This window comes from Marmota marmota, unplaced genomic scaffold (genome assembly GCF_001458135.2).
Source record: "Marmota marmota marmota unplaced genomic scaffold, marMar, whole genome shotgun sequence".
In the NCBI taxonomy this organism is placed as follows: Eukaryota; Metazoa; Chordata; class Mammalia; order Rodentia; family Sciuridae; genus Marmota; species Marmota marmota.
Genome location: NW_026000016.1, coordinates 47,717,441 through 47,725,502, shown reverse-complemented (window position 1 = coordinate 47,725,502; position 8,062 = coordinate 47,717,441).

The window sequence follows — 8,062 nt, the reverse complement described above, 5'->3', positions numbered from 1 at the left end:
GATGTAGCTCAGTGGTAGGGCACTTGCATAGCATGCATGAGGCCCTGAGTTCAATCCCCAGTGCTAAAAAAAATAACACACAGCTGGGCGCAGTGGCACACGCCTGTAATCCCAGCAGCTTGGGAGGCTGCGGCAGGAGGATCATGAATTCAAAGCCAGCCTCAGCAACTATGAGGCACTAAGCAAAAGTGAGACCGTTTCCAAATAAAATACAAAATAGGTATAGGGATGTGGCTCAGTGGTAGAGTGAAATAAAATACAAAATAGGTATAGGGATGTGGCTCAGTGGTAGAGTGCTCCTGAGTTCAATTCCTGGTACCTGTGCCTCCCCCGCCCAAAAAAATACAAAAAGCATCATGGGGGGCTGGGGTGTGGCTCAGTGGTAGAGTGCTTGCCCTGCACATGTGAAGCACTGGGTTCAATTCTCAGCACCACATATAAATAAATAAAGGTCTATCAACAACTAATTAAATATTTTTTAAAAGAAGTATCATGGTATTGAGATCTATAATAATAGGCACAATAAGACATTTCTTTCTCAATCCTGCTCACTTTGAGAATTCACCAAGCAGGACCTATGGTGCTTTCAACTAATAAGTTTCAGTGGCAAGTTTGACGTCAGCAAATTTAAAGAGAAATCCTTGTACACATGTGGAAGGGGCATGCAGATGAAGATAGGGATTATGTATTACTATGTAACCACTGGTGGATTCACCAGGCAGAGAGGGGAAATGGTTTGTGTAAAGTGGGTTGCTTGACCCATGGGGAGGATACCCTAGATAGAGATCTAATGAGACCAGCAGGCTATTTGCTGTAAGATCTAGAACCCTATTCAGGAAGAAGCTTTGAAGCAACTTTTCAGGTTTTATTCTGTTGCCCTCCTTTTTGTTTCATTACTATCCTTCAAGTTTCCTCCTGACTGTATAGTTGAATATTTTATTTTCACTACTGTTGTATACGTCCTTACCTAGAAGGACCTCTACCTAGAGGACTTCCTTACCTAGAGGACACAAAAAGAACAGCACGATTGCAGAGGAACTGTCCGATAAGAAGAGAGGAACTTGCGGAGTTCTTGACTCTTCTATGCTTTACCCACCAAAAGGTTAGCACTTTGAGACCTGATTAACTTTCAGAAACATCCCAAAGCTGTTCAGGATCAAAGAAAGAGGTGGTAATGAAATGATAATGCTGCTTTGAGTTAAGACTTTTTTTTTCTTTTTCTTTTTTTTTTAATTGGGTCCCAGGATTGAACCCAGGGGTGCTTAACCACTAAGTTGCTGAGGCTGGCTTTGAAACTTCCATCCTTCTGCGCTGCTGGAATTACAGGCATACGCCATCGCACCTGGCCTTTGAAGCCTATTTTAATTTGGCTCTGAAGGCAAAAACCAAAGAATCCCAAAAGAATTTTGAAGAAGACTCATGGGGAATATATGTACTGAAATGGTTGTTTTTAAAAACAAATTTCATCATGAAAAGACTAGCCCCTCTTTGGATCTCAGATATCACCTCCAAGAGACCTATCAATCCTATTCCCCAACTGTCCTTTCCTTCTCATATTACTGTTTAAAATTACATTCAGGCAATTACATGCCTGTAATCCCTGCTACCTGGGAGACTGAAGCAAGAGGGTCTCAAGTTCAAGGCCAGCCTCAACAACTTAGCAAGACCCTGTTTAGTCAGCACCTAAGCAACTTAGTGAGATGCTGTTTCAAAATTAAAAATAAAAAGAACTGGGGCTGGGTGCAGTGGTGCACACCTGTAATTCCAGCATCTTGGGAGGCTGAGGTAGGAGGATCTTGAGTGCAAAGCCAGCCTCAGCAAAAGCTAGGTGCTAAGCAACTCATTGTGACTTTGTCTCTAAATAAAATACAAAATAGGGCTGGGGATGTGGCTCAGTGGTCCAGTGTTCCTGAGTTCAATCCCTGATATCAAAAAGAAAAAGAATTGGGAATGTAGCTTAGTGCTAAAGCACCCCTGGGATTAGTCCTCGGGACAAAAAAAGAAAAAAGAATTACATTCACTCTGATCTCATCTGGTTAACATTTTTAGTTGTTCTTGTCTACTCCAACCCTCAGTGGCCTATAAAATCCACAAAACTAAGGATCTTGTTATGGGCCAGAGCCTCGAACTGTGCCTGTTATATTCAATAAATGTTAAATGACTTAATCACTTTCTTAAAATCATCTCTCATATAGTCACAAATTTTTTTATTGAAGTTTCATCAACACAGTCATGACAGATCAGAAAGAAATGTGCCATGATCCTAGATGATGTAGATTCAAAGAACCTAAAGGTCCTTAGAGAAAAGCTACAGAAAGCTCTAACTAAATTCATAGAATGTAATTACAAATTCCACAGTGGCTGGGGATACCACATACATTAATTTGAGTGTCATTAATAAGCTACATGTTAATTTATGAATTTAATATGTGAACAAATCAGCTGAGGCCTTTCTTTTCCAGAATTAATATTAAGTATTAGAGTAGCAGAGTATTCTCACCACTCCAGGGCTTCACGGTCACCTTTTTGGCAGATGGGCTTTGGGTTCTGCAATGCTCCATTTAGCCCACCAGATGGCAATACTTACCAGGGCTCCCGATGGCCCTGACTATTCACATCTGATGGCTCTTGCTCCTTGGAGGTCCTCCCTTCCGTGCATCAACATTCTGCCCTGTCCTGCCCATTCCAGGTCTGCTGGCCATTGTGACTCCACATTTTTGTAGTGACTACCCAAAAGTGGAGGCTGTTTTTTCATTGGAGAACCAAGACTTGTATTTGATAACAAATAACTGATTCTTTCCTGATGTACCTAGGAGGAGAAGGACATGGATAAGGTGATTCAGGAGACTGGAGGTGAGATCTAAGAGGCTGATAGAGTATTTTATGGGTTTTGTGTTTGGAGTTTTTCCAGTGAGCACTTTATCTCACCTGTTTGCCCAGCATTCCATTTTCTGACACATTCCTGTGCGCTGGGGCAGTCATTTCCCTTGGGGGGAGGGAGAGGGTGCCATATTGTTTCCCGAATGGAGAATCATCACTCTGACTGGCATAGAAAGAGGAGGAAACCTCAAGATCAATTGGGCTGTTTTTCCCTCTGGGAGTTAATAGCCAAGGCCAAGTAGATATCTAGGATTCTTTGGGAGGTTGCTAGGGGCTCCACAAGAACTGAAATCAAACCTAGGTGAGGGCTGTCCCCAAGCCACTTCCAGGTGTGCAGACTGGAAGGCCATTATTATGTGTTTGCATGTGATTTCCCTGTACCTGCTGTGGCTGGGGCAACTTTTAACTGTGCTATTGTGGTGCTTTTCTTTGTTTTTGTTTCTGCTTGATTGGACGAAATAGGGAGTATAGAGGCTTCTTTTTTTCTACCTCTTGGAATTGACATAGGAGGTTTTTGGTTTTGTTTTTGTACTTCTGGTTGATGCCTTTCCTAGACATCCATCTCTGATGGATTCCCTCCCAAGGACAACCTGCACAAAAGTCCCAGCTCAGTTGGACAGGTAGAACCCAGTATCACCTGAGGGAATGCGCTGTCTAGAGGAGTACTGTATTGAATTACAGCAGAAGAGTCCTGCTGGGGAGTCAAAGGGTGGAAGCAGGTGCATGTTCTTGCAGTTAATTTCCCAGGTTGTTTCCAGTGGGACGAGACGTTATGTTAAGCCAATGTCCCTTCTCAACACTCCCATAGACCCCATCAGGGTCCTTTGGGAATAATTTATCTCCCTTGATCAGGTTTCATCTCCCCTCTAAAGGCTTCTGTGATGATGAGTCCATCCATCTGAAGAGTTTTTCATCTTGCTTTTATTATTTCAGCCCCCTGTGCATCTTTGTATCACTGTTCATGTCATATTGAATTGTAATTATGGTTTCCATTTCCTCCTGCAGACTGTGTCCCATGGTGAAGGGTCCTCAGCACAATGACCAGAACATCTTAAGTGCACAGTTCACTTCTCTCTAATTCAAGTGACAATTTCCACAGTCTCCTTCTTCCAACAGATAGGCCCCTCCCCACGTGCCATGATTTGCATACAATACATTTCACCAATTTTAAGTATAAAATTGAATTTTTTTTGGAGGGAGGGGTATTAGAGATTGAACTCAGGGTCATTCAACCACTGAGCCACATCCCCAGCCCAACTTTGTATTTTATTTAGAGACAGGGTCTCACGGAGTTGCTTTGTACCTTGTTTATTCTGAGGCTGGCTTTGAACTCACAATCCTCCTGGGATTACAGAGAGTCAGTTAGCCTCCTGAACTGCCGGCATAACAGGGGTGTGCCACTGTGTGCTAAAAATTCAATGTTTTGATAAACATGGAGTCAGGTAAACTTTACCACAAAAATTTCCATCACCCCCAAAATTTCCCTCATGATTTTGTATTCAATCCCCTTCCCAATCTCCAGCTTTTGTCAGCCATTGATCTGCTTTTTAGCTCTATTTTACCTTTTCTAGAATTTCATTAAAATGGCATCCTACCTATAACATGGACGAGCCCTTTTGTGTCTGGTTTCTTTAAGGTAGTGTAATACTTTTAGGGTGCACCTATTCTATTGAATATATCAGCTGTCTATTCCTTTTCGTTGTTTAGTAAAATTCTGTTGTGTGATCATACCACACAACAATGATGATGGACTCATCATCACAGAAGCCTTTAGAGGGGAGATGAAACCTGATCAAGGGAGATAAATTATTCCCAAAGGACCCTGATGGGGTCTATGGGAGTGTTGAGAAGGGACATTGGCTTAACATAACGTCTCTCCCACTGGAAACAACCTGAGAAATTAACTGCAAGAACATTCATTTTGTTTATTCATTCTTTAGGTAATGGACAGTTGTTTTGTTTATAATTTGTGGTGGTTATGAATAAAGCTGCTAAGAACTTGCGTACAAGTATTGGTGCGGACATATATTTTCATTGTTTTTTGATAAATCTACGAGTGAGATTGCTAGATCATATGTGATTATGTGATTAGATGAACTTCTTCTTTTTTTTTTTTTTGCAGTCCCGGTGATTAAACCCAAGGCTATAAACATGTAATGCATGTTTTACCACTGAGCTACACACACTTTAAAAGTTAACTTGAGCCGCGTGCAGCCGTGTAATCCCACTGGCTCAAGAGGCTGAGGCAGGAGGATCAAAAGTCCAAAGGCAGCCTCAGCAACTTAGCAAGGCCCTAAGCAACTCAGTGAGACCCTGTCTCTAAATAAAATATAAAAAAAGGGCTGGGGATGTGGCTCAGTGGTTAAGCACCCCTGAGTTCAGTCCCTGGTACACCCTCACCCCCGCAAAAAAGAAGTTATGATTAACTTGAAAAGAAACTCCCAGTTTTCCAGAGTGGTTAGAACACTCGGCAGAACACGTGAGAGAGTCAGTTGCTCCACATCCTTGCTGACCCTTGATGTTGTCAGTCGTCTTAAATTAACTTATCCTAGTGAATTTGTACGGGTAGCTTATTTCAGTGTAAATTTGTATTTCCTTGATATTTAATGATAGAGCATCTTTTCATGTGTGTATTTGTAATGCCAAGTCTCTTTGGTGAAGTATCTGTTCATATCTTTTGTTCATATTATATTTTTTAGCCAAGTTATTTGTATTTTTGTGAGATTGTGTGTGTGTCCTGTGGGGAAGATATATATATATGATTTTTAAATATATATGATATAGATCATATATTATATATCATATATATATGAATATATATATATATGATTTTAAAAATATATTCTAGATTCAAGTCCCTTATGAGGTAACATGTTTTGCAGATATTTTACTCCCAGTGTGTGGCTTACCTTTTCATGTTTTGAATGATTTCATTTGAAGAGCAAAAGTTTTTTTAAATGTTGCAGACGTCCAGGTGTTTTAGTTAGCTTCTTTGCTACTACAACTAAAAAATCTAACCTGAAGAATTGTAGAGGAGGAAAAATTTATTTGGGGGCTCACAGTTTCAGAGGTCTCTACCTATAGACAGCTGGCTCCATTCCTTGGGGTTCAAGGAGAAGCAGAACTTCGTGGCAGAAGAGTGTGGCCAAGGGAAGCTGCTCACCTGTTCAGGAAGGAGAGAGAGACCCTACCTGCCAGATACAAAATATATACCCAAGGCACACCCCCGGGACCCACCTCCTCCAGCCACAGCCTACCTACCTTCAGTTCCCACTCAGTTAATCCCATCAGGAGATTAATTTACTGATTGAGTGGAGGCTCTCACACCCTAATCATTTCTCCTACAAGCCTTCTTGCATTGTCCCACACCTGAGCTTTTGGGGGACACCTCACATCCAAATGGTAACACCAGGTTACCAACTATTTTCTTCTATGGTACATGCTTTTCTAAAGATTTCTGTTATCTTTTCCTGACCCAGGGGCTCATGGTTTCTTCTATAAGTTGTGTGGTTTTGCTCTGTTAAGTCTCTGATTCATTTTGGACCAATCGTTATCAATAGTATGAGATAAAGGTTGAGATTCATATTTTTCACAGGAATATTCAGTAGTTGAAGAGACCATCCTTTCTTCACGGAACTAATCTTGGCTTATTTGTCAAAAATCAGTTTGCCATGTACGAGGGGGTTTCTGGATTCTTGGTTCTGTTTCCGGGAACTATGTATGTGTTCTTATATACTATATAGCACTCTCTTGATTATTGTAACTTTAGAGTAAGTCTGGAAATCAAAATTGTATTATTCTAGGCCCTTTGCATTTCTATTTGAATTTTAGAACCTGTTTTTAATTTTTGTGTGTGTGTGTGTGTGTGTGCGCGCTATGGATCAAATCCAGGGCCTCATGAAGATTGGGCAAGCACTGAGCTATATCCCCAGCCCTCAGTTTACTAATTCTTACAAAAAAAAAAAAAAAAAAAAGAAGAAGCCTAGTGAGATGTTGAGTGTTTGCATTCACTCTAATACATCAGTTTAGGGAGGGCTGGCATTAAATAATATTGAGTCAGTATTTGAGTCTTTTGATTCATAAACATTTCTCCATTTATTTGGTCCTTTAATTTCTCCTGTAAATATTTTAGGGTTTTTGGTATACATGTTGTACATATTTTGTTACTACTATCCTTGAATATTTCCCCTTCCACACCACTGGGGACTGAACTCAGGGGTGCTCTACCACTGAACTGTGCCCCAGTCCTTTTTAATTTTTTGTTTTGAGACAGGGTCTGGCTAGGTTGCCCAGGCTGGCCTTGACCTTGTGATTCTCCTGCCTCCTGAGTTGCTGGCATGTGACTTCACACCCAGCTCCTATTTTCTGATGTTATTATAAATTGTACCTTTTTTCCCCCTTTAAATTTCCAATTCTTTGATGCTAATGGGAAAGTATAATTTATTTTTGTACATTAATCTTGTGCTTATGACTTTAGCATTTTTTTCCATAGATAATATGTCTTAGAATAAAAGCAGTTTTGCTTCTTTCTTTCTAGTCAGTGTGCCTTTTGTTTCTTTTTCCTTGCTTTATTGCTTAACTAGGATACCGAGCACAAAGTTAAATAGAAGTGGTAAGAACAGACATTCTTTGTAGGACCACAGGGGTCTTTTCTTTCCTATTTGATGATATTGGTAATTTATGTTTTTTCTTTTATCAGTCTGGCTAGAGGTTTATATATTTTGTTCATCTTTTCAAAGATCCAGTTTTTGGTTTCATTGATTTTTATCATTTTTGTTTTGCTTTGTGTACTGGTCCATTGCTTTCTGATTTGTATTCCCTTTCCTTTCTTCTACTTTCTTTGAGTTGAATTTGATCTTCTTTCTTTCTGTCTTTTTAAAAAAATTATTTCTTGAAGTGAAGCATAGACCACTGATTCAAGACTTTCTTTTAAAATAAAAATCTAACACTATGAATTTCCCTTTAAACACTGTTAGCTGCTTCTCATGTGTGCTTTTAAGTTCTGTTTTCATTCAGTTCAAGATATTTTCTAATTTACTTTGTGCTTTCTTCTGTGACCCATGACTCATGACTATTTAGAAGTATGTTGTTTAGTTTCCAGATATTTGGGAATTTCCCAAACTACTACTACTACTACTACTACTTCTTCTTCTTCTTCTTCTTCTTCTTTTTTTTTTTTTTT